The 26,803-nt window shown below is 48.7% G+C and overlaps 2 long non-coding RNA genes across 7 annotated transcripts; one reads left to right on the forward strand and one right to left on the reverse strand.

Moving 5' to 3' along the window:
* Nucleotides 1-11,640: 11,640 nt before the first annotated feature.
* LOC126501030 (uncharacterized) lies at nucleotides 11,641-15,381 on the reverse strand. Its single transcript, XR_007591501.1, has 3 exons — nucleotides 15,272-15,381; nucleotides 12,456-12,615; nucleotides 11,641-11,826 (listed from the first exon to the last, which is right to left on the reverse strand). It is a non-coding gene; the product is annotated as an uncharacterized lncRNA (long non-coding RNA).
* LOC126501029 (uncharacterized) lies at nucleotides 13,447-21,586 on the forward strand. 6 transcript variants are annotated; one of them, XR_007591500.1, is made up of 4 exons: nucleotides 13,447-16,246; nucleotides 16,457-16,577; nucleotides 16,683-17,005; nucleotides 20,455-21,586. It is a non-coding gene; the product is annotated as an uncharacterized lncRNA (long non-coding RNA). The 6 variants fall into 6 exon arrangements; XR_007591499.1 differs by lacking the exon at nucleotides 20,455-21,586 and adding an exon at nucleotides 17,315-17,599; XR_007591497.1 differs by lacking the exon at nucleotides 20,455-21,586 and adding an exon at nucleotides 17,800-20,442 and having other exon boundaries at nucleotides 13,448-16,246.
* Nucleotides 21,587-26,803: the final 5,217 nt, after the last annotated feature.

A 26,803-nucleotide genomic window follows, 5' to 3' on the forward strand; every position in this document is an offset into this window, starting at 1 on the left:
TGTGTCTGAGGAACCCAAAGTCTAGAGTGTGGCTGATGACGGAGATGTGCAGATGTCCTTGTCCTTAGTAACTGATTCCTGCGACATTTCCTATGCAGAGAAAAGCCATGGAAAACCTGGAGGTGGGGTGGGGTGGGGTTGACCTTTTAGCCCGTGTCTGCATCTACTCAACACAGTGGACCTAATGCCAGGAGCCCAGGTAGTTCTGGTGCCAGGAGGAGAAGGGGTACAGCCCAAGCGCTCAGCACCCTCCTGTCCCTTTTCCAGCCTGGCTCACCCTGGCAATGCTGGGAAGACAAGGGCAGTTGGCTAGACCCAGAGTCGATGAGGGTGGCAACCATTCAGTTTGACCCTACCACCTCTTCCGGGAGGCGGGGCGGAGCCAGCCTGGGAGGGGTCAGTCGGGAAGCAGAAATTGTTGCCCCCAAAGCTGGGTAGGTTTGCTTTTCATTTGGATCAAGGAGAAGGTGGGCACGATTGAAGTGGAGGGAGCGGAGCTTGAAGAACGAAGCAGATGCCCAGGTGTGTCGGCCCTTTCATGTCCACATCAAATGCCACCGGCGAGTTCCAGGGCACGGGTTTGGGGAGGGGGACCTGCGGGGCAGGCAGCGAGCTTCTGCTCTGAGGCAAGGGTAGAGCATGCGGATGGAGACACAGCTCAGCGTGTACTGCAGATGTCTGGCTGTAGATGCTAGGCTGTGATTCCCTGGGGCAGACAGGTAAGAGTGTCTCTAGATGAAAGAACCATGGCAGATGAGACGGGGTAGAAACGCAGCCGGTGCGTTGACTCTTTACTTGTTTGTCGATCCGTTACCTTCACAAGCATCTTCAGCCGTGTTCCCGGGATCATCGTTCACCGGCAAGCAGAACTTCACCGGGCAAGCCTGCAGGCCCCGAGCCTCACCCCAGCCCTGCTGAAGCGCAGTCCACCCGAACTGTAAAGCTTCAAGGGCTCTCAGCCACAAGAAAGGCAAAGGTCTGATCGAAAGGAGAGCTTCCACCCCCCGAATAGGGCTGCCCACAGGGGTGCTGGGAGGGGGCACCTGGCAGACATGGCACCCCAGTGTGAGGTGATTTGGAGGGGGCTGGGCCGAGTGTGTGTCCTGCAGGCGCCACCTCTCAGAAAGGGACACCAGTGGACCATTCCTGTCAGCGTCATTTCACATCTGTCCAGGTGAGGACGCCTAGCAGCAGCCTGCGCATTGAAAGCACTGTTGGGGAGATCGGAGGAGTCCCTTTCCTGGACGTCATGAGAAATGAAGTAGTGGGGTCACAGTCCCTTCCCTGGTGGTCTCCCTGGGCCTTGAATCTCCCAGAATCCTTGAAGGGATGGAGACTTCCTCTTTCTGAAGGGACTCTTCCAGGAATGTCCCCTCCCCAGGAACCCAGAGCAGCAACTGCCCAAAAGTGGTGACAGGTGGAATGCAGGTCACATGACAACCCTCCCAGTATGGAGCTGAGAGCCTGCAAGTCCCTCTGCAAGTCTCCCGTGCACCTGCCTCCTGGAGGAGGAGATTCAGGTCCCAGACAACCCTCCCGGTATGGAGCTCTGGGAGCCTGCAAGTCTCGTGCACCTACCTCCTGGATGAGGAGACCGACATTTGGCTGCTGCTTGGCAGAACCCATCGGGGTGGGTAGATCAGAAGCCCACTCCTGGGTCCAACCCCTGTCTCTTGGAAGTCTCCTTCCTGTGTTCCCAGGAGGCCCCAGAGTCCCTGCCTTCTCTAATCTGACAGGTTGTTCATTCCCATTGGCCCCGGCTGAGTGTTCTAGATGGAAAATATACTCCGTTGATAAACTCCACATTAAAAGGAACTCCGGAGTGAAGGCTTGGGGATGGGGCAGTGACAACCGTTCAACCAAGAGTGTCCCTGGGATGGAAATGGCAGTTAGAAGGGCAGAATGGCAGAGTGTTGGCCTAACAGACTTGAACGATTCCATCCCCAGCATCCCAGAAACAGGACGGTGGCTCACACCTGTGATTCGGGTACTGCGCAGGTGGAGGTGGGAGGGTCAAAATTCAAGATCATCTTTGGCTACATAGAGAGGGTGAATCTGTGAATCTAGCCTGGGATCCATGAGAACCTGTCTCAAATACCAAAGAGGGTGAAAGAGAGACAGACACACACACATACACACACATGGCCAGGAGGAGGCGGCTTGGGAGCCTGTTCCCTCCCTCAGATTATATATTAAAAGTTGGTCATGTAGGAGCGGGGAGACCCCCCCAGTAGTATAGTTCTCGGGAACTTTTGAGAAACTGGAAGGAACCTTTCAAGTGACAGAGCATCCTGACTGTCCCCATGCTCCTGTGAGGGACCCGTTGTTACCCACGGTTCTGCAGGCGAGTCTAGTAAACTCATCAGCTGGGCTTAGAAGGAATGGTTTCTCTGGCCTAACTGTGTCTGGGATGAATAGGCACTCAGTGTGTCTCCCGGGAAAAGCCACACAGTGCCGTGTCATCAGAGAAATGGCTGAAAGGCAAACCCAGGACCACTGGACCCCCTCAGGGGTACTTTCCTGACTCCTCCTTACCCCAAGAGGATATGGAGACAGCATCCTCCTCTCTCTGAAGATCTTAAGTCTGGTCTGTTATGAATTTTTCCTTTTTCTTTCTAAGTTTTTTTTAACTGCTTTAGTTATCGTGGGGGAAGAAGAATGTGCATGTCACTGCACACACATGGAGTCAGAGGACAACTTACAGGAGCCAGTGCTCTTCTCCCACTGTGTGGGTCCTGGGGATTGAACTCAGGTCGTCAGGCTTGGCAGCAAGCTCCTTTAAGCACTGAACCATCTCATCAGTCCTTCCCTTTTTTCTCATGTATCCTCCGTTAGTGTTGAAATCACTGCTTCCAAACAGTCAAGATGCTGTTTTTTTATAAGCAAAAAATAAAAATAAAATCTGACACATGAGAAAAAGTCCACTCCTGTTCCTGCAATACTAATTGTGGATTCTCCGAGAGGTGTAGTAGGTAGGTCAAGCTGCAGCCTCCATCCAAACACTACACAGATGCTGTCAGAGCCAAAGCCACTGACTGTCACTGGGGGAGAGGAGGTGGGTAGAAATTTCCAGGGATTCCCTTGGTGAGTCCTGCAGAGGCATCGCCCGGAGGAAACTGACCCCAAACTGAGCAGGTGCAGCTGGCCCCAGGCTGGAAAGCATTCTGCACCTGTTCCTCACCCCAGGCCAAGAGGGGCTCTGCCTGACAATGTCCTCTCTCTCTCTCTCCTTTCGGGATCATCAGGGTGACACACTTCAAATCTTCCCTCCCACCTTGTTAAGGCAAATTGCTGAGCCTGCTCACTGTCTGCCTCCCCCGATGATCGTCGAGGGCACTTTGGGCTCCTTTTCTCTAAGTCTGATCTGTGCTAAATACTCTAAAAAATCCAAGCAGAAAGCCGCTGCCACGAGAGCCTACCAATTAGAGCCTGCCTAGTCAGGGCCTCTGAGGATAGCTGTCACTAGAGACCTCCGCCGCAGAGATAAAGATGGGACAGAGCAGCCCTCCAAGGATGCCCCTCCCATCACTTCCGCAGCACCCTGGGCATGAGCCTTAATAAATGAAGAGGCAGCAGCCTGAGGTCAGTTACCAATCAATACAGTTAGCACGCAGATGTGCGCTGGAATTCGGAAGCAGGCCCAGTGCCGTGTGTTAGCTCCGCACGTGAGTCCTGCTCAACAAGCCTTCCTGGAGAAAGAAAAAGACTGGGCTAGGTCTGAAAATAGTGTTAGAAGAAAATGATGTCGTATGTGTATATCACACATGCACACATGTGTATACACACACGCAGGGGAGGGGACTGGAGAGAAAGAGAGAGGGAGAAAGACATACAAACTGACAGAGAGGAGGGGAAAATGAGGGAGAGAGGTGGAGAGAGAGACTTGAGAATTGAGAAGTCGAAAGCAAAGATGGGCCACTAATAATGATAGCAGTGGTACCTCTGAGATGGGCTTAGAGATGTCCTGAGATTTGTGGGCTGAACAGGCAGTGTTTTCAGCCTTCACATTTAATGTTCGGCCATGGTTAGATGGGCTGTCCCCCACTGTGTGAGCTAATCAGGAAATTGTGTGTGTGTGTGATTATTAAATGTATGAAGTGTAACATATATTATACATTTAAACACACACTACTGATTCTGTTCTAGAGAACCTTCTCTAAGCCAATTCTTTTTTTGCCCATCTTGATTCTTCACTCCTGGGAGTATATCTTAGATGAGGCAATTTTGCTTGTATCCAGGTCTTGGGGGATTTCTTCTGTGAAAGACAAATCAAGACAGTTGATTCTTCCTTGAAGAAGGTGTTGCTTCTCAAGGACTTGGTGAGGACCATGTAAATCTTCCTCTTCTGTGACCACCGATCGTGGGGCCTTGGCAAGTTTAATGTCTGTTGCTGTGATAAATACTCAGGAAAAAAGTAACTTAAAGGCAACCATTTCATCTTATAATATCAGACTATAGTGCAACCTTGTGAGGATGTCAATGCAGGAATTTCAAAGAGCTAATCACATCACATATCACATCCACCGTCAAGAACATGAAATGTAGGCATGCATGCTCGCTTGCTTCTAGGTGCCCAGCTCAGTTTCTCTACTTTTACACAGCTCAAGAGTCTCTGCCTAGGGAGTGATGCTGCCCACAGTGGGCTGAGCTTTTCCTACATAAATTAGCTTAAGATAGTCTCCTACAGACACTTAGGGTTCAACTAAATATAGACAATCTCTCATCGAGGCTGTCTTCCCAGGTGATTCTACACTGTGTCAAGATGACCAAGCTAATACCCACAGGGCCACAGATGAGGGAAACGTAACTGTTCATGTATATGTACGAGTGGAATGTGGACAGCAGAGTGTAGGCGGGTCCTGCTGATGCCTCTGGGATCTTGTCATTGCTGTCATTAGAGTTCCACTTTGTTTACACTGCTGGCCAGTGCTTCTCACCGTCCCTGTCCTAGACTAGAAAGGACTGTGTGGGATTCCTGGAGGTGGACTCTCCCAGGCACCTCCAGTCCTTGCCTGGGAATTGAAATTTTACTTAGGAATCTGCAGCTTGTGAGCGACTGTCACATAAGCTGGATATTAATAATTTGTGCCTCTTCCACAGGCACAAAAGAGGCCTGAGAAATTGTTGCTTAGGTTGTGAATTTTAGAACATGGTGGGTCAATTTATCTTCTAGAGTTACTTGGTCAAACAGCTGCTGGTTGCAACAGGGAAGATAAGATTTTTCATAACCCACAGCAGGCTCAGCTCCGAAGACACGCCATGAGTTCGTGGCATCTGAGGGTCTATCGATTTAAGTTCTTACCTTCCCAGGCACTGCAGGACTGGTTTAATACGGGCTGTGGAGACCCTTTATTGGGGGAGGGGGAGGTGACGCAAGGTCAGTGAAGTCACAGAAGACACTGAACCACTCACTTCTGGGGGAGAGGCATGTCAGAGGTTGTCTGTTAGAAGTGGGCTTGTCTGAGCGGAAAGGAATGTCACCAAGCCACCCGCCAGGCTAGCTCCACACGGCATTGAGATAGCTTTGCTAAGACATAGCCCATGGGATGATTAGTGAGCACCATTAACTGTGTAGCTTGACGCTGGAGGCTGCGAGGACTGATGGCAGCCATTACAGGTGTGGGGAGGTGGCAGGCACTGGTCTCAGACGTTCAGTTTAGTCATGAGCTGCAGAGATGACTCGTCCCGAGGAGCTGACTTGAAAGGGAAACTGTGATTATAGGAGATAATTTCTGTGACATCTCAGTCCCATGTTACCCGGGTGTCTGCCGCCTGATAGCATTCCCGGAGTTTGGAATAGTTTCTGCAATATGTAGCGTGTCTTGAGAGTTCTGGGCACAGATTCACAGAATGAGTCCCTGCGGAGAGCTGCACGGACACAAACCTTTGCACGTGTGTCAGTGTGTCAGTTGCTGTGGCTTGAGCAGGTCCTTGCACTAATCCACAGGTGGGAAAGCATCCCAGAAGCAGCCGGGTTGACAGGAGGGGTCTCTGAGAGGTGCTTAGCTCCCCTGGGCTCTGCCCTCATGGACGCATGAACGGTGCTGTTACAGGAAGGTGTGGACTTGCTACAGAAGTCAGTTCAAGTGATTCGCTGTCTCCTGCTCTCTTGACCCTATGTCTGTGGGGTCATGAGGCAGGAAGGCTTTCCCATCTGTGGTCACTTCAGTTGCTGTGGTGGAATGGCCCCACAGGAAACAGCTCGAGGGAGAGTGGGCTTATTTAACTCACGATTCCGGGCTGCAGTCTACCACAGCAGGAGCTTCAGTTGGTCTCATCCCATCCACAGTCACGAGCAGAGAGGGGAGGAACGAACACACGCTCAGCCTTCAGCTGGCCTTCTCTGTGCCTTATGGCCAGGTCCAAATCAGGGGAGTGGAACTGCCCACGGTGGGCTGGGTCTTTCCACATCAGTTAACTCAGTCGAGACATGCCCTGCCCCGCTCAGGGAGACCTGATGTAGACAGCTCCTCGTTGAGATGCTCTTCCCAGGTGAGTCCCGAATGTGTCAAGTGGACAATTGTCATAAAGGTCTCAGCAGACACAGTCCGGCTTCCAGTATCATGACACAAACAGTTGTTTATAAGGTACGCAGCCTGGGTGTTCTGTTATACCAGCAGAATAATGTTGGGGGAGGCCACTAGTTAGTTCCGGGCTGCTCAGCCCTGGAATAATCCCACAGAAACTATATTATTTAAATCACTGCTTGGCCCATTAGCTCTAGCTTCTTATTGGCTAACTCTTACATTTTAATTTAACCCATCTCCATTAATCTGTGCATCACCACGAGATCATGACCTACCAGCAAAGTTTCAGCATATCTGTCTCTGTCAGTAACTCCATGGCTTCTCCCTGACTCCACCTTCCTTCTCCCAGCATTAGTCACCCCCCCCCCGCCCCCTGCTACCTAAATTCTGCCCTATCAACAAGCCGAGGCAATTTCTTTATTCACCAATGGTATTCAAAGCATACAGAGGGGAATCCCACATCAGAATAATGGGCTAAGACACCCTTCTATCTAGTCTGAGAAAGGCCGTAAGTTCCTTTAAAGCATGGTTCTCAACCTTCCTAATGCTGCAGCCCCTTAATACAGTCCCTCAGGTTGTGGTGACCCCCCAACCATAAAATTATTTCCATTGCTATTTCGTAACTGTAATTTCACTACTGTTATGAATCACAATGTAAATATCTGTGCTTTTCAATGGTCTTAGGTGACCCCTGTGAAAGGGTCATTCGACTCCAAAGGGGTCACGACCCACAGGTTGAGAAATTCTGTTGTAAAGACTATTGCCTGAAGTACAGTTAATAAAAACTCAGAGAGAGAAATTGGGGTTCAACGTGAAGGTCAGAAAAGCAAAACAGCCACTGGCTCTTACCTCAACCTCAGTCTGAAATGGCAATCCTGCCTCCAGGAATCTCAGAGTGAGACTGTGGCTGAGAGATGTCTCCTCCCATCTTATATTCCTCTCTAGGGCTGGGATTAAGGGCATGCACCACTACTGCCTGGTTTCTATGGCAAACTACTGTGGCTACTGGGATTACAGGTGTGTGTCATCACTACCTGGTCTGTAAGGCTGACCAGGGCGGCTGTTTTACTTTTCTGACCCTCAGGCAAGCTCTATGTATTAAAATACAAATGAACTATCACTACAGTGGCCAAGTAAACATCAGAGTTACAGTGTTGGATGGTGTCTCTGACACCTGGGTGGCATAAACTAAAACTTTTCTGGAAGACTGAGCCTTTAAGAAGGGTCCCTCAGCGGCCAGGTCTGTCTAGGTCCAATATCTGTAACCCCCTTTCACAGACCTTTGAGGGCTAGGGAGATAGGTCAGTGAGAGACCGTGTCTCAAAAAAGATGACACCTAGGCTTGTCCTCTGACCTCTCCATGCATGCACACGCATGCACACGCATGCACTGGCGTGCAGGAACACACACCCATTAAGCCACCTGACTTGATTTCTCCTCAGGGAATCCAGATGCCTTTGAATTGATGGGCCCTTCTGCCCAGGCTGCTTCTCCCCAGGACACCTCACCTTCCTACATTGTCTTCCTCCCCCATTCCCCAGCTCCCTAGACAAGACAGGGTTTCTCTGTGTAGCCTTGGTTGTCCTGGAACTCACTGTGTCTACCAGGCTGGCCTTGAACTCAGAGATCTGTCAGCCTCTGCCTCCTGAATCCTGGGAATAAAGGCGTGTGCCACCACCTTCGGGTCCACATTGTCTTCTTTAATAACACTTTTAAGAAAGTATTTTCAGCCATTGCCAAAGTGGCTCCTCTTTCTCGGGCCTCCTCCCTGGATTTCTTGGTTTTGTGACATTCTAATTCCTTACACTAGCTACCTGTTGTACTTGTGTCTCTTGGCTATAATAAAGCACCGTGAAGGCAGAACTTGATTTACTGACATTGCGTCTTAAAGCATAGGGCCGGGCTTGGTACAGAGAGATGCTCAAGAAATGGTTGTTGGTGACCAAATGAAGGAACACTGTGTTGTTGCAGGATAATCGTGCACACTGTGAAGATGTGTTGCTGTGATTGGTGTAACAAGAAGCTGAATGGCCAATAGCAGGGCAGGAAGTGTAGGTGGGACTTCCAGGCAGAGGGAGGAACTGGGAGAAGGGATCCAGGCATGCTGCTTCTACAGCAGGCTCAGCAAGTCGGATGTACCCTACTAAAAAAGGCAGCTGAGGCTTGTGGTGGAATGTAAATTAAAAACAAGGGTTAATTAAGTAATAAGAGCTAGCTGGAGAAAAGCCTAAGTGAAGGCCAAGCTTTCATAATTAATAATAAGCCTCTATGTCATTATTTGTGAGCTGGTGGTCAAAGGATAGCCCATCAAGAAAGCTTGATACACTGTCCATGTCTATCACACACTGTGGGCAGCTGAGGGGTTCACCTCACCCTCAAAGGGCTCCCCCATCCCAGTTAATGACATGGAGTTGCCCCGAATTGGCAGTGATCCCCTCCGGAAACCCTGTATGGTGAGTGTGAGCAGGGACTCACACAGAGTGAACCTTGCCCTGTCTGTCTCCGCAACTGGTCCCCATTTCCTGAGATGATGGTGGCCATGGATGGCACAAGCACCCAGGACCCCTAAAGGAGACCCCAAGGGTGAGTCCTCATCTTGAGGAGAGAGCGAGAGAACTCTGACCATTGGTTTGCTCAGGGCTGGCTCCTCAGCTTTCCCACCTGCCGCCCTTTCACCTGAGAAATAGTTACATGGCTTCAAACATGAAGGTATATAAAATAGGAATAGCAGTTAAACACGTGCCAATAATAAGTCATAGATTTATTTCAAAAGAATTCTTTAGCATACATAGGATCTTATCATTTATTAAAAATGAAAGCAAATTTGCACACTAACAAAAGAGATGGGCTTGTTTATCTTTACATAAGAATTAAATATTGAAACCAGGCAGTGGTGGCGCACGCCTTTAATCCCAGCTCTCGGGAGGCAGAGGCAGGTGGATCTCTGTGAGTTCAAGGCCAGCTAGTTCCAGAACAGGCTCCAAAGCTACAGGGAAACCCTGTCTTGAAAAAACTAAACAAAACAAAAAGAAAAAAACAAAAAAAGAGAGAATTAAATCATGCTTGAATCTTGACTGCAAGATGTAATATATCTTCAGTGTTCCTCAGAGTTGATCAATACCTTGATTTTGTAATTGTCAAGGCCAAAGACACCAGTTCACATAAACCCCACACAGTATAGAATGTTTGAAGTATGTTTAGGGTCTTTTAAAAACTGTTGGAAATTCTGTCTTAATCTCAAAACAAATTTCATTTAACTATTTTTTTTACAAAAATAAAATCAGCAAACCAAGTTCAAACAGAAAATTTAAAAGTCAAACTTTTTGACATGACCCAATCCAAAGACAGACTAATTTGATACATGCAGAAGACCATGGTAAAAAAAAGATTAAAAGCTTTTGTTATTCTCTAATTAAATCATTGTGTTTCTGTAAGAGCAGAAAACTCTGTATTGTTAAAAACAAAAACAAAATGAAACAAAACAAAAACTTTCATACACAAACTGACATTTTTAACCTAGTTTATGTAATGTCATGTCCCTAACTCACAGAAGTAAATTGGAACTTAACGCTATTCTTTTTTTTTTTTTTTTTTTTTTTTTGCTGTTTATGACCTGACTTAGTCTTGGAAATGAACCCAGGTTTTTCCACAGCTTTCCTTGGTACTTTGCAACAGGAGGGGCATACGCTGTGCAAAGTGCATGCCAGACCCAAGGCTGTGGTGACATCACGTGTGGTTACAGGCCAGTGTGGCCAGGACACTTAGGACTGATTGTGTGTCTGATTCTGAGGTAACTTTGGTCATTCCACATCCTAAACCTTTTACTATGTTACCTTTTCGTGAGTCTGCCTTCAGGCCCCCCGTGGGTTGCCATCCACAGCTGAAGAAGCTTGGGTGCAGGAAACCACCATGAAAGGGTAGCTGTGGCTAGGGTGTGAACGAGCTATTTGAATGTGAAGGTGGTTTGATGAATTATTGGAGGATTGGGAAATGGAAAAGATTGATCCTAAGCAGAGAAAGCTGAAATCTCAGGAGCGAAAAAGATCAGTCATGAAAAATGGAATCAGGAAGTGAAATAAAACCCCTCTGCTCCACACGGAAAATACGTTGTTAATATGAGAAAGGGCGAGCAGAGCTGATTGCAGGGGCGCATGCCCAAAATCTCAGCTCCTTTGAGGCTGAGGCAGGAGGGTAAGGACTCTGAGACTTGTTGGGCCACTGAGGGAGACACTGTTTCAAAAACTAAATAAAATAACAACACACATGTTAAGAACAAGAAGGCCACACTCAGAAGTAGCCTGTCAAATTCTGATTATTTTTAAGAACAAGGGGGAAATTGCAAGTCATTCCACAGACAAAAATAAACAAGTTTACCAGGCTGACAGCTTGTTTTCTGCAACTCAAGGATCGGAGGAAAGTGGGGCATGGATTACAGACGGCAAGTAATACTCCTGGGGAAGGCAAACGAGGAGAACTTTCTGGAAACAGTTTTCTGAAAGAATGCAGCCCACTTCCCTTCTTCATTATGTTTTCTGAAAAAGACAAAAAGGTAGACCTGTGGTCTTAAAAATATCATAGCTAGGTGCAAGGACTCACGCCTATGTGATCAGCACTTGGGAGCTTGAGGCAGGAGGATTGATTTGAATCTGAGGCACACGTGGGCTAAGTTTGGGCTAGAGAGTGAGACCCCCACCAACCCCTCAATCCTACCCAAATCACAATCCCAGAATCACTCACCTCTGAGGAGAAAACGTGATGAAGAAGAAATACGGCTCCCTGGCATCGTGACACACACCTTTAATACTTGGGAGGTAGAGGCAGGAGGCTCTCTTGTGAATTTAGGCTAGCCTCTTCTTCATAGCAAGTTCCAGGACTGCCAGGGCTAACAGACAGATCTCTACTCAAAATAAATAATAGACAAAGCGTCTCTTCTCCTTTCACAGTCTGCCGTCGTGCGCTGGGTGCCTGACGCAGTCTCTCACCAGGTTTTCCCACTTTTCAGAATCAAGAAATCCCTGGCCAGGAGACAACAGCAAAAGCATTTTTCATTCCCCAATAGACTGGAATAGGAACTGCTAATAAATTCAGGTGAACTCCTCCAAGAGATGACACGAGAGGAGACCCTACCGGATCTGTAAGGATTTACACACACCACCGTGAAGGCCATCCATCCATACCACACAGGAAGCCAGGCATGTTTAGCCGCTGCGGATTTGGCCACACTGACGTTGAGACTCTGGTTTGCTTGTTCTGTTCTGCATGGATGGATTGGTTGGTTCCATAATAAAATATGTAGAATCTTTGAAAAAACAGAAAGAAAAAGAAAAGAAAAGCAAAAGATAATGAATGAAGCTTAGGGTTTGATTCGCTGAACAAATGATTGTAGTTAACTGTGTAAGGAAGAAATGATTCGAGCCTAAATAACAAGGAAAAAGATTCATAGTACAGAATCTTGTTCTGCTGTGCAATTATGTATCTTGTTATAAAATTATTATGAATCTTTTGAATAAATTCTTACATTAAACAACTACTCCAATATTTTTATGTTGGAGATACACACACACACATACACACACAGGCACACACAGAGACACATGTACATACACAGACACACACACGTACACACACACATGTAAGTGCACACACACAGTTGACAGCTGTGTGCTTTGTAATCCCTGCCACCTTTCTCTACCTCCGCTCTGACTCATTTAAAAACATATTTCTCTCTTTATTGTGTGTATGTGTTTCTGCCACACCCGGCATGTAACCAGAGGACAACGAGGAAGGTTCTCCTCACCTAGGAAGTGGATTGGGGGGATCAAACTTAAGTCATTGGGCATGGCGGCAAGTGCCCCAAGAGCCTTCATTCTAAACACAGTAATTCCCTGCCTGTTGGGTGTGGTCGCGCAGTCCTGTTTGCTGGTTTACCTAGCGTAGTTTAATTTCCTGCCGGTTCTGCTTTCATCCTCTTTATTGTGCCTGTTGTGCTGGCGGCCCAGTTTCATCTCCTTTCTCGCAGATTCTCTTACGTGTCACAGACGTGAGCTGACGTGTGCCACAGCATCTGCACTCAGTCACAGGCTCTTATCTGCATAGGGACAGGGGTATGTTTTCGTCAACCTGTTCTGACCGTCAGCTATGTAACAGGGATTTATAGCATATGCTTTACATTGGGACTCTGTATTATACACATGTTTATATGTGCATATGTGTACAACTGTTTATATACCTGTGTATATGTGCATTCATATATCAACTGTTATATACACATGTGTATGTGCATACATATATCAACTGTTTATATTCACATGTATGCGTTATATATCAACTGTTTATATTCACATGTATGCGTGCATATATATCAACTGTTTATATACACATGTGTATTGTGCATACATGCCAACTGTTTGAGAATTCATAGTGCATTGTGATCATGCTCATCCGTGCACTCCTCTTAGCTCCTCCCAGATGCACCCTCACCTCCCTCCTGCCCCTTGACTTCATGTCTCATGGTGTCCCCATCACCTCCCATCTGTGCTGGCCACAGACTCCTGGACGTGGGCCATCCGCTGGGGTGTGGACATCCTGCCTGGGGCCACACACTTGAAGAAAAATGACTCTCCCCCAGAAGCCATCAACTGTCCATAGCTCCTTAGTCAGGTGGGCACTGGTGTCCTCCCCATCTGTGCTTGAATGTAGACCGCTTTGTCCTGTGCAGGCGACCTCAGCGCTGAGAGCTCATGATCCTAACGGTCCTGCATGCTCAGAAAGCCCTGTTTCCACACCGCTCTCCTAGCCTCTGCTCTCACAGAGTCTCTAGCCTCCTATCCCTCTTCCTTGATGGTCCCTGAGCCTTGGGGGTGTGTACCTCTGTGTGTCTGTGTGTATGATTCTGTGTGTATTTGTGTGTGTCTTTGTGTATGTCTCTGTGTGGACCTGTGTGTGTCTGTGTGCATCTGTGTGTGTATATCTGTGTGTCTATATGTGTGTGTGTATGTGTGACTGTGTGCATCTGAGTGTGCACTGAGTGTGTGTGTGTCTGTGTGTGTCTGTGTGTGTGTGATTAAGACTTTTTGAGCTTCTCCCACTGATGATCTCTTTTCTCACAAGAATTTTTATGTGACCCCGGGTAAATATGGACATGAACCAGACATATAAATGAAACATTTACTGAAGACAAATCACAAAGCAATTTATTTTAAAGCAACTTGTTGCCATACATATGATCTAACTTTTGTTGGCAAGGAAAGCAAATTTGCATATTAATGAGACAGAGTGGCCTGTTCGTCTCATACAATACAATCTAAAGACGTGCTCACCTGATGTGTACACGCTGGTGCATACACGCTCAGGAATAATGGTTAGAAAACGTTAGAAGTCCTTGCTTTCCCTGTGTAAAGGGCAGGAAACTTGGTATGTTATGTGTAAACCCCATAGTTCGCACCAGCGATAGTCTCGAATCTGAGCTGAGGTGACGCAGGCAGCATTCGTGGTGTGTGGCATGAAGGCATGCAGAGCACAGACAGCTCGTGTCAAGCGTTCACGGCTGTAGTGACCTGACACCGTGCAACACACGCGAGCACTGCCAGGCTCGCCTCGGATTCACGGTGTGTTTAGGTTTTGAATTAATTTTTGTCTGTTGCGCACTGTCAAGCCCTTCATGGGTGCTAAGCTTCGTGACCTGCCATGTGGTCACATGAGCCTGAAGGTCTAGAAGTGTGATTTCACATCAGTGGTCGGCAAACCTGCACAGAGCCAGATAGGAAACATTTTGGCTTGTGGGCCATGCGGTCTGTTGTAGCTACCGTCCTGCTGTAGCGAAAAGGCAGCCACAGAACATGTGTAAACAATGGCTGTGTCTCAATAAAACTTTATTTAAAGAAGAAGCAGCGGCCTGAATCTGGCTCTGAGCCAGCAGTAGTTCCCATCCTCTGTGTTAGCTGCAGCACGCTGTGCTGGAGAGTCAAAAGGGGCTCCCTCCCAGGTGCCCTACAAGTTTCAAAAGTTCTTCTCTTATTTTAATTCAACTTCTGTAAAAATTTTGGAGGGTAATGCTGACATTCGAAGCTGCGCTCACACAGTCGGGGCTCAGCCAGGCTCCCAGGCAGTGCTGGGTGCAGACTGGACCCGTGTCTCTGAAGCTGGTGCCCATAGGCCGCACATAGCTCTCGCAGGACCTTCTGCTAATGACAATCTTCTGGTCCAGTGCTGGTGGGAATGTGGGCTGTCCCGCCCGACCACATTTCAGACATTCCCCAGGGAGCGAAGCTCCTGCCACCGGGCAGCAACACAAACATCAGCGCCTTTAACACATTTCCTGCACACCCGACAGCAGCTTCACGTTGTGGGTGGGAAAGGAAGAGGCAGACAATCGGAGGAAAACAGAGAGGCATGAGGCTGGGAGGAACTCTACAGGAGAATAGTCTAATTATAGAGTCCGCTCCTCAGGCCTGAGAATCCAGTGAGACGGGAAGTTAGAGTGGCCAGACCGGTTGCAGGGAAGAGCCGCGCATGCCCTACAGTGAGGTTCCCGTATGTGACCCCGTTAGACCCCCGTGACGTCAAGGTCCCGTTCCTAGTGGAGCCATAGGTTCTGAGAGTTAGCTCGATTGCAGTAGGGCACCCAGCGTGGGGAAATGACAGACCACCATCCTGCATCACAGTGCGGGGTCCCTGGGGTCCATGCTGGGATTCCAGGCCCGAGCTGCCACAGACAGCTTTTTAGCGGCACGCTGAGAACGTACCTGGCCCTCATGCTTGTGCCGAGAAGCACCGACTCCTCCGCCCACCGGCTCCCAGTCGTTTTAAGTGATAACTATCCAGAGACCTGGGTGGAGATGAGCTGAGACCAGGCAGCTGCTATGGGCTGGGAGGAAGACTAAGGTGGTGGCGGCTTCGTCCTGGGGACACTTCACGTCATTGAGCTCTCGAGGAAATGCGGCAGACATTTCCGCGTTTGTTCCTTGGCTCCTCGACATGCTCGAGTGCATTCTGTATCACAGACATGCACCAGCATCAGGAGATGCTGCGTGAGGGGGAAGGATGCAAGAGGCAGAGGGGAAGGAAGCCAGGGAGGCCACAGTAGGCCTCCGTGTGCTTTGGTATTGAAAGAAAACAGCTGGTGTCTGCTCTGCCTGCATCCTCCATCAGGCGGGCTCTGCTCGGGGAAAGACATGGCTGCACTTGGGTCCTCACCCACCACCTGCAGGTTGACACAGAAGAGCTGCACCCACTCAGGCACAAGTGTCTGGGATTCTCAGTTTGCCTGCCCTTCTGGCCCCAGGGCTGGGGGCGGAGGAAGCCTGCATGTCTGTGTTGTCCATCGCTGGTCTCCCTAGCTTGTCTCTGGCGCAGTTTCCCGTTCACCTCTGTCCAGGGTTGTCTAGCAGGCCTGACTCACCGAAACCACAGCCAAGTCACCGGGTGGTCTGAGTCACTGACCCTTGGAGCATCTTACACAGTAATAAAAGGCAAAGTACCTAAGTAAGTAAGGAGTTTCGCAATAGATTGGGTTAAGAATCTTTCTTGGTGCAAGGTTGGTCTGGGAATTCCCGGTGTGTGTCAGGTGACTTTCTTCGGCAGTTGTGAAACAAGCAAATTGCTTCATCTCCTGGCAACCACCTTCCCTGTCCCTCTTCCCCTTCCCCTCCCTCCTTTGTTTCTACGAACAGCTGCTGGTGCCATGCGAGTCCCCAGGTCGCACAGGACGGCATAAGCAGGTGAAAGGGCAAGCAGGGCACGTTTGTGGCCAGCAGGAACCCGGGGGGGGGGGGGGGGGGGGCGTTGAACTGGGCTGTGGGAATGTGAGCCAGGTGAGACCCAGAGAAAAGACATTCCAAGCAAGGTGAGGTGACCCTTTGCCACCGTCCATGGTAGTCAACTGCAGTGTCTGTCTATCTGTCTGTTTGTCTGTCTGTCTCTCTGTGTAGGTCAGAAGTGGTGTCCTTCTCTGTCACCCTCCAATTTATTCCCTTGAAGCAGTCTCTCACCGAGTCTAGAGAGAGCCCCAGTGATCTTTTTTTCTCTGCATCCACAACCGTGGCATTATGGGTGAGTGTGCGACCTGGCCTGGCTTTTTATGTGGGTGCTAGGGATGGGAATTCAGGGTCTCACGCTTGCCAAGCAAACATTCTGGCCCTCAAACTATCTTTGCAGCCCCATCTATAACGTTCTCTGGAATAGAAGCCTTCTTTGGGGGTCATTTGAGGCTACAAAGTGCCCCTCAAACACCGGTGTCTCTGCAGAGGCAGGGTGTGGACCGGCCAACAGGCCAGCAGCAGGATGGAGCCTGGTTCTTTCCCTAAGGACCCATTCCGTGGCTGAGGCTGCAATGAAGAGATAATCCATCTGCCAGAGATTGCCACTCCAGGCACAGCAAGGACAGAGGGCTCAGAAGGGATTGTTGGACAGGAATTTGGGGCACCTGTGACATACATAGTCACTCACCTTTGATTTTGGTTACAACTCTGGTAGCAAAGGTCAGTGTGGGTTCATGTGTTAACCAGCTTCTCAGACACAAGAGAAGCCCGTCCCTGACTGCAGTGTGCCCCCCATTCTGAAGCTAGGTCAACAGATTTAGAGTTAGTTAGATTGTATAGTACAGGGGAACTCCACAGCAGCCTCTTCAGTCAGTGGACAGTAAGAGCCAGGAGACAGATACGCAGCCTCCCGTTCTCTGGACAGAACGTTCTAGAAGGCAATAGCTGCCAGAGATTGAGCCCTGTTGCCCATAGCAGCTTCCTCGATGCCAAGGCAGGCAGTCACCTTCCTCCTTTCCCTGTGTTCAGAGACCTCCCCAGAGACCGCCTGGCCACGTTCCTTTTCCGCTCTGATTCTGAGGAAGCCAGACAGAACACTGCCCATACTTACCCTTGATGGACGGAATGAAGATGAAGGGTGTTTGTGATCCCCCTCAGCTTCCTCAAAGCACCATCTTGAGCATTTTGGAGCTGCCAATCATATCTGAACCAGAGGAGAGGCGATTTGTTTGTTTGTTTGGTTTTAATAGTTTTGGAAGCCTTTGGACCCACAAGAAACAGTTGTCACTAAGTCAAGCTGAGCAAAGAGTAACAGAGAAAATCCAGGAAGGGTCAGGTGGGGGGAGGGCAGGGGCAGGGAGGGGCAGGCATGGGGAAGGGGGCAAAAGGTATGGGTAGGAGTGGGGGTAAGGCTGGCAGAGGGACTTGCTCAGCTTGTGAGACAGGATGGTTTGATTCAAGGGAAGCTGCATGTTGCTCGTCCCCTGATTAATAGGGGTTGTTTTGTTCTCCAGGAACACAGGGCTAAGAGGGTCAACAGCCAAGAAAAGACTGGAATAATGGACAAGGCCGTGCACGGCTCTAAAACCGCGTGGATACTTTACCTTCGTGAACGTGCATTACAATAAGAAAGCAGTGGGGTTTATACTTTGAAATCAAAAGTTAACAGATAAAATGTTTATGTCTTTATTCTCAAGATAACCTGCTCAAGATAGTGTCAGAATGATTAAGGAAGAAAAAAAAATATGTATTTGAGAAGAGATCCTTTTCATCCAAGTGGTAACTTCAAAATTCTTAAATTTGTAGGGGAAAAATATTCTAAGAAGAAAAGAAACTTGTGTATTTGGCAAAATGTGATTAACTCCTACCCAGATATTTAAAGACATTCCTAATTTCATCTTTAAATTTTGGGACTGGAGAGACTGCTCAGCAGTTAAGAGCTCTTGCAGAAGACCGGGGTTCAGTTCCCAGAACCCACATCAGATGGCTCACAACTGCCTGTAACTTGGCTCCAGGGTATCTGATTCCCTCTTCTGGCCTCTGTGGGTACTGCACACACACACACACACACACACACACACACACACACACACACACACACCTTTTTAAAGAAATGATTATTTCCAAGTATCAGGCAAATGTTATTTAATAAATGGAGTCAATTGGTTGTATAGTTGAGAACATGGGGTTTGTTCTCAGAGAGAACAGTGATTTTTTTTAAGAGCTCCTCGTGTCCCTTTAGTTACAAACGAGCCCCAAGCCCTTGCTAGGACATGAGTTTTGCTCTATAGACATTAAAACAGCTCAAATAAAAAGTGGTAAAAATACCAAATGCTACCAAAGATTTGGCTATTTGGAAAAATAGTGCTTATCCTTTATTTGTGGGGATGTAAATCAGCGCCATCATCATCAAAAACCAAACACACACTTTGCCATGTGGCTCAGAAATTTCATTTCCAGAGAAATCAAAACCTCAGCAATACAGAGTTCATATGATCATAGCAGATGTATCTGTAAAGGCTCTAAATGAGAAGCAAACCAAGTGCCTCGCCACGGAGGAGTAAACAGGCAGCAGCCATTCGTCAACTGCAATCTCACCCAATAAAAAGAAATCAAATACTAATTCTCACAACAGCCCATATAGTGACTCACTCAAGAGCATCGTGGTGGGTGAAGAAAGCCAGTCTCGGAGCTCTGTGTGCTGTTTGATTTCATGAACACACCAATCTTTAGCGGACTAAAGACAGAGAAGGAAGCAGCTTTCAGAGCTGGAGGTGGGGCAGCAAAGGACTGTGACTCCAGAGACAGACTGCAGAGTGGACCCCGGGACCAGCACATGACAGAAAGACATGGAACTACACATGCTGAACCAGAGTTGCTCTCCCGGTCTTACCCTTCCAGCCGGGCCCTGGTGGAGATGGGGAACGGGTGTACAGTCCTATAACTATTTCAAAATGATTGGTTTGGTCAAGTCTGGTGGTGCAGGCTGCAATCCCAGTGGCCGGAGAGACTGAGACAGGGAGAGTTTCAGGCTCACCTAAGCAAATTGCTTGAGACCTTGTCTCAAGCTTTAAGACTACAAAAGGACCCCGTGCTTCCCCAGCATGCAGGAGGCCCGAGTTTGTCCCTCTTGTGATGGTTCGAGTGATAAGTGTCCCCTCCCGCAGGCTCAGATATTTGAACTCTTGGCCCACAACTGGTGGAGCTGTCTGAGGAGCTGGTGTGCTCTTGCTGGAGGAAGTATGTCACTAGGGTAGGCTTTGAGAGCCCACAGCCTCACCCACTTCCAGTGCATGCTCTCTGCTTCCTGTTCCAGCCCCTACCACTGGGCCTTCAATTGTTATGGACTCTCATCCCTCTGAAGCCATACACCCAAATATACCCTCTCTTCCTTAAGTTACCTTTGGTCACAGCAAAAGCAAAGTGACCAAGATACCTACCAGGCAAAAAGAAAGAAAGGAAGAAAAAGTGGGGATAGGTTGGGCTGGGATTTTGCTGTTGTTTGTTTTGCTTTGGGTTTTTTTTTTTTTTTTTTTTTGCTTTTGTTTTTGATCATCTAAACTTATTAGGAGCATAGAAGAAAGTGAGAACAGAAAAATCACCTGAAATCACCCCAAGAGCTCTGGCGTAGAAGCCTCCATGCCCTGTATCTGTCTGTCCTGTCTTCTCTCCTGGTTGAGGAACAGGAAGTGGCAGGCAGTGCTATTTTCCTATCTTGAGCAAGAACGAGGGCCACAGATGAAATGCTTGCTTTGTGCTGCCGGGTCTTCAAACAGGTTTGGAATGTTTAGATTCCCTGGAAGTCCAAAGTTCAGCAAACTGCTGCTTAGCAATGGCACACCTCACATACACACACACACACACAGAGAGAGAGAGAGAGAGAGAGAGAGAGAGAGAGAGAGAGAGAGAGAGAGATACTGGACTCCTGGTCGGACAACGTGATCAGCGTTTGAGGAAATCCCCCATCACAGAGAAAAACAATTTCTTCAGAATCAAAACTAAAAGGAGGGATGGGGTGATTTAGCTTCCCCAAGTGGGAACAGGCATTGGGGCATCTTTTAATGTTTTAGTATTCAATAAAGCTCGAGAGTCAAATTTTAGGGAATAAACTTGATTGCTCCATGGAGCAGCAGAGCAATGCTCACTTCACCCTCTTCTCTACTTCCCAGATCAAGAAGACGGCTCATCTTTTAGCCCTCCCCCTTCTTCTCTGTGTCCATCTGTCTCCTGTGAGTCCGTCAGAAAACTCTTTGGTCCACTCTTTGGGCAGTCTTCAGAGTGAACACACAAATCTCCAGCAACCAACAGGGATGCCCATCCTACCAGCAGCACCTCACTTCCAAGCCCAGGAACCGTTGATGGCCGTGCCATTGTTCAGATGGTGCGTCTCCTCCGCCCCCCCCCCAAGCCACACTTTAATAAACAACCACTAAATCCAGGGGCTTGTGGCTATCCCTGAATAACGATGGCTCATGGACACAGCACCCTTTGCAGTCTTGAACTGGAAGTGAGAATCAGTTGGTATTTATTAGCCTCGTTCTCTCGAACTCAGCCCAGCCCTGACTGTCCTGTGCAAGGCTTTACAGAAGTGAATGAGCATGCTCTGTCCCTTTAAAGAGCCTGTTGGGGAAAACAGACCTTAAACAAATAAAGAACTAAGTGCAAGTCCATGCCTTCTGGAGCTCTCCGCCAAGCTACCGGTAGCAGGAAAACAAACATGGGAAGCAGGAAGGAGGTCCAGAGAGCTCCTGTGAGGTGGTTCTTGAGCCAAGAGACTGAATGCAAGGAAGGACCGCACCAAACAGGAGAGAAACCACCACTGGCAAGGCCTGGAAGAGAAGAACGGCTTGAGACTTGAGTCAGAGGGTGGTGTTTCTGAGGAGAGGAGAGCCTGTGGGCTGTGCTGGGGTTTGCTGCTGTCTTCTGGGCAGTCTGCTGAGCAGCCTGTTCCCAAGGATCTGCAGAGCCCCTACAGGCTGAGCTGTACTTGGTGGGGGGTGCAGGATCATATTTGAGCCCTGCCCGTAGGGAATTCTCAAACCACAAACGAAACGCACAGTGGACTTCAAGGGGCTGTGCTGTTTTCAATCTCTGAATTGGGAAGCTGCCCCTGCAGAATGAAAATTCCGCTGGAAGGGCCAACCAGAGTCGGCAGCTGTTCAGTGGCATTGTTTGGGCCCAGGGGTCTAGCCTTGAACATCTCCTCTCCCCCTCCCTTCATTTCCCCTCCCTTCCCCTCTCCCCCTCTCTTCTCTTCAGTTTAAAACAGAGAAGAAACACATACACACACAACACCCTTAAAGACAGTCTTGTTTACTCTCTGAGATTAAAGAGCGTGGACTACCTTGGACAACATAAGCAGATCTTTAAACACACTGTGGACAAAACCCCTCTAATTGCTAAACTATGAGGTGAGGTTCCACACAGGCGTGTGCTGCCCGCACTTACATGTTTGTTCTCTGTTAGAGGCCAGGAGCTGAGTCTCGGAGCAGATTTTATTACTGAAGCTATAAATTAAAACCCATTCTCGTGCCATGCATGCCGTGGGCAGTGGTCTTACACCTACTCCCTGGAGCAGGTTAGTCCAGGACCCACCAGCATCTTTGTGTGGCATGCTTCACAGCCGATCTGGTGACTGACAAACTGGCCTTGGGTTACAGGACAAGATTTGGGGTTACTGGAGCGCAAAGAGCAGAGGGGCGAGCTGGAGCCATCGGTTCCGCCTTTCCCTTCCTTGCACTGATCTTTTGCATGTGTGCATGTGCACACGGGTATTCGTGTGTATGTGCTCGAGCACGTGTGTGGGTGGTGCACATATATGTGTCTGCACATGCATATGGAAACCAGATGTCAACAAACCGTGTCATTCTCTATCGTCCCCTGACTTCTTAGGGGATGAGAGGTGGGCACAATCTCACTCTGTAGATCTGGCTGATTTTGAGCCTGAAGCAATCCTCCTGCCTCTGCTCCCATGCTGGGATTATAGACCTAGGCCATCATGCCTGGCTCACCTCTCCTTCCAGGTTTAGGTTTTGAAGTTCATTTCCCACTCTTACATTCCATGGCCATGATTTTCTGCAGTGTGGATCCCCGCCACCTGGCTGGGAGTTGGGGACAGAGGACGAGAGAAGAGGGGGCCTGGACAACCCCCTCACCTGGAGAGAAGCCAGACTCTGTCGGTAAGACCTAGCGCCAGGCATGTTTTCAGGGGTAACTCTCCTGTGCTGCATGTACTAAAAAGACACGCATATCCAGTGACTAGTTCCCCTGCCCAGCCTCTCCCACTCATCTCCTGGGGATCTGATGCCCTCTCTCCACCTCCACTGGCACCTACACACTCACACACACACTCACACACACCACACACTCACACACACACTCACACACACCACACACACCACACACACTCACACACACCACACACACACTCACACACACACCACACACACTCACACACACACTCACACATACTCACACACCACACACACACTCACACTCACACACACACACACCACACACACACTCACACACTCTCACACACACTCACACACACCACACACACCACACACATATGCACATGTGAGTGCAGTGTTAAAATCTTTTAAAAGGATTTACCATTTGATTGATATTTACAATTCTAGGTAGAATTATAATATTCGAAATAACTACTTTTAATTAATTAATTAACTGTGTTTCTTTGAGACAGGATCTGAAGCTCACTATGTAGCCCAGGTTTGGCTTATACTCATGGAAATCCTCCGGCCTCAGCTTCCCGTGTCCTGGAATTACAGGCATACGACGCCACTTCCAGCTTGAGATAACCTTAGATTTAACATTATCATAAGTTTAATATTTTAAACAGTGAAAACCATTGGTTCTTAGGAAAGTTTTTAACACAGAAAAATGAGCATTTAAGTAGAAAACCAAATACATTGAATATCTGCTTACAAATATTTGAGAAAGGCGAATGAATCGAGTTTGTAAATGGAACCAAACATAACATCATGCAGAGACCCCTTCTAAGATGCCCAGCCTTATGAATAGGGTCACAACATTCTAAATCACTAGTTTAAGGGACGAGATGGGCATGCACACATGCATGAGGGGGCGGAGAGGGTCACAGACTGCACAGAAAGGAGAAAGTGAGCTGAGCGCAGCCTTCGCCCCTCTCTGCTTCCTGAGGGCAGAAGCAATGTGACCGCTGCCCGTGCTCCTGCCGCCTCCCCCACAAGACACACTGCCCCTTCACACCCTGAGCCAAGGCAAACCCTCCCTTCCCTAAGTTGCTTTCGTCAGGTCACAGCTATGAGAGAAGGAACGTGTACCATCAGGCTGCATTATACAAATAAATAAATAAACAAGCCAGAAACGGTGAGTCTAATAAATAAAAACCAGAAAAGAGAGAGAAAACTGGAAACAGGTGTGCGGCTTTTCATAGTTAGCGTGAACTGTCAGCTCGACACAGCCTAATCAACTGAAAAAAAAAAACGTGTCTGCAGGAGTTTGGACTGCGGACACATCTATAAGGAACTGTCTTGATAGCCATCGGGATGTGGGAGGGGCCCAGCCCACTATGGGCGACACCGTTCCCTGAGCAGCTGGTGTCCGACAGGGTAAGAAACCGCACAGCACGCACGAGCCTGAGCCACCAAGTGAGCACGGCTCCTTCAGGTCTCTGCTTCAAGCTCCCGTCTTGGGCTCCTGCCCTGACACTGTGTGATGAACTGTGACCTGCACGTGAAGGCCAAATCACCCTTTCCCTCCCCTGGTTGCTTTTGGTTGCGGTGTTTATCACTGAAATTCCAGAAACTAGGGCGCCACTTAATCCAAGAATCACAAATGGCATGCCTTTAAAAACAAAACAAGAGACCCTAAGTAAACAAATGCGCATCCACATAAAGTTCACAAGAGAAAAGCCAAGAGTGACTAAGTGTTGATTCTGTTCTTCCCGACACGCACCAGGAAAACACAAGCAGCGGAAAACCAAGAAAGATAAGAGATGACCCCCAAACTGAACTCAAGACTGAGCCTTGGAACGAAGAGTGGCCTTGTTCACGACAGGCTATGAGCAATGGCAGGCTGTGGCTGTGAGACACAGCAGAGCAAATGGAGAATGTTCGAATCTCAGCAACAGCAGGTTTCCGTCTCGCTTTCTCATCATCTGATGTCATTCAGGAGCTAGAGACATCCCACAGTGGAAAGGTCTCGATATCACCACAGTCAGCTGGTGTGGTAGCTCTGTATGATCTTATCCCACCCTGAAAAACATGCTCCGAAATTAACATGCAGTGCTGGCGGGATGCAACGCCTGCGCTACTCTCTACGGTACCGTTCGCCAGCGGGCGAGGGCCTGGAGATTAAAGGAACACAAGAGACGTGGGTCATCTGTGAAGATAGAATGCCGAATGCCATTTATTCAAGGTTAGAAAAAAACCTTATATACATAGCTGCTGCACAATGGAAATCCCCCCAGACAGGTGAGAAATTAGCAGGCCCTATAGCTAACCACCAGGGGCGCAGAAGAAGCACAGGTACAAACTGCAACAAGATGTTTTGCCAGAAACTGCAAGCTTTTCTCACTACTAGCCCAGGGAGGGAGGAGGGGCAGGCCTGTGGGCCCTGTAGTGGGACAGCCCAGTCAGCAGAGTCCCTGCTGCATGGCGTTCAGTTGTAACCCCAGAACTGGACTTGTGATGTGGGCTTGGAGCTAAAATGGGAGGATCCTTGGAGCCTGCTAGCCAGACAGTCTAGTCTCAGCAGTGAGCCCTGGGTCTCAGCGAGAGAGCCTGTCTCAAAGAACAAAGTGGATGGCTCCTAAGACCTCTGATCATCACATGCACGCATGTGCACGCACGTACTCACGTGAACAGACATGCACACGTTTGAAAATATCAGCATACATGTTGTCTTAGTCACTGTTCTGTCGCATGATGAAGGCAACTCTTGTAAAGAAAGCATTTAATTGGGAGCTTGCTTACAGTTTTGGAGACTTAGTTCTTTATCACCATGAAAGGGGGCATGGTGGTATGTATGGCACTGGAACAGTCCTGAGAGCTGCATCCTGATCCGCAGGCCAAGAGAGAATGACACTGGGACTGACATGGGCTTTTAAACTTCAAAGCCCACCCCCAGTGACAAACTTCCTCCAACAAGGCCACATCTACTCCCTCAAGGCCGGGCCTCCTAACCCTTCCCTGATAGCTCGTAAGCTGGGAACTAATCATGCAAGCATATGAGCCTACAGGGCCATTCTCATTAAAACCACCACGTGTGAGTCCGCGGGAAAGCTCCCACAATGTGAGGGCTCTTATAGCTTTCACTGCTGGACCTCACCCCTTGAAATACTGCTGCTAGCTTTGTTCTTGTCCTATCCAAGAGTGAGGGAATCAAGGTTTGGTGCACTAGGCGGGCAAAGGAAGGGAAAAACAGATGAAATTGTTGTTATGGAATGTCCATGTTCTGGAAGCTTCCGTGTGCTATCCACATCTCCTGACCTTTCTCCCCCTCCCGCACCCATGCTCAACACAGCCCCAGGCAGAGGTGGTCCCTATCCCACTGGGCAAGGACAGTTATCCTTAGTGATCTATCCCTGGACTTTAAATTTCCCATCAGCTCCAGCGAGCTTCACTCCTGCCTATCCCAGGAAGGAACTGTGCCTGCTGCCCTCAGGTTCAAGGCCATGTCCCATCTCTGGAAGGCAAAAGGACACCGCCACACTGACCCACTTCCCAGCAGTGCTGTGAGAGGAAGTGGCTAATTACAAAGGCTAATAAAATATTTACTGAGCTTACAGCACACTTTGGAAGTGTGAGGGCTTACTTAATGAAAGACACGGTGGTGTTAGATCAACACGGCTCGGAGCCCAGCGCCACTCTGGAGAAGAGTAAACAGCCGCCGGGACAATTTCAAGCTCTATTAGAGGCCTGCGGCCAATATCACTGTCCTCCAAGAAGAGACAAAATGAGTTGTGTAGGAAATCCTTACGGAGGCCGCGGCCCAGCCGTTCGAGGGATACTATTTGATTAAGATGATTGGCGACCTTTCCTGCAAGTGCCGCTCTCCAAATTCAGTAAAATAAATGTGTATCGGCTTCAAACGTAAAATAAATGTGTATCGGCTTCAAACGACCTTGGGCACAGACTCCGGGGCACTGCTTGATTGGTGAGAGTCTCCTCTCTAGGAATCCGAAGTTCAATCCCACTTGGGCTGCTCAGGCCCAAGGGAAGGACGTCTTGGTAACAAGTGTACAGTCATTTGAGCCCTTTGGGGACCATAGAGTAAGTAGCACAATCTGTCTTGGTAACAAAAAGGGTCCAAAACGCGCGAGAAATTCAGACAGGGAGAAGAATCCATGTTGGCTGTTTGTGGCAGGGACCGGGGTGCTGTAGAAATGCTGAGCTGGCATACAGGAGCTGGCAAGGGACCCCACGACTGGCAATGGTTAGGGCTGGATGAGCAAAGGTGAGGGACATAGAACTTGATTGACCAACAAGGCGTGGCCACTGCCAGAGAGCCGAG

Source organism: Alexandromys fortis, unplaced genomic scaffold (genome assembly GCF_014885135.2).
Source record: "Alexandromys fortis isolate MF-2015 unplaced genomic scaffold, M_Fortis_MF-2015_v1.1 scaffold_44, whole genome shotgun sequence".
NCBI lineage: Eukaryota > Metazoa > Chordata > Mammalia > Rodentia > Cricetidae > Alexandromys > Alexandromys fortis.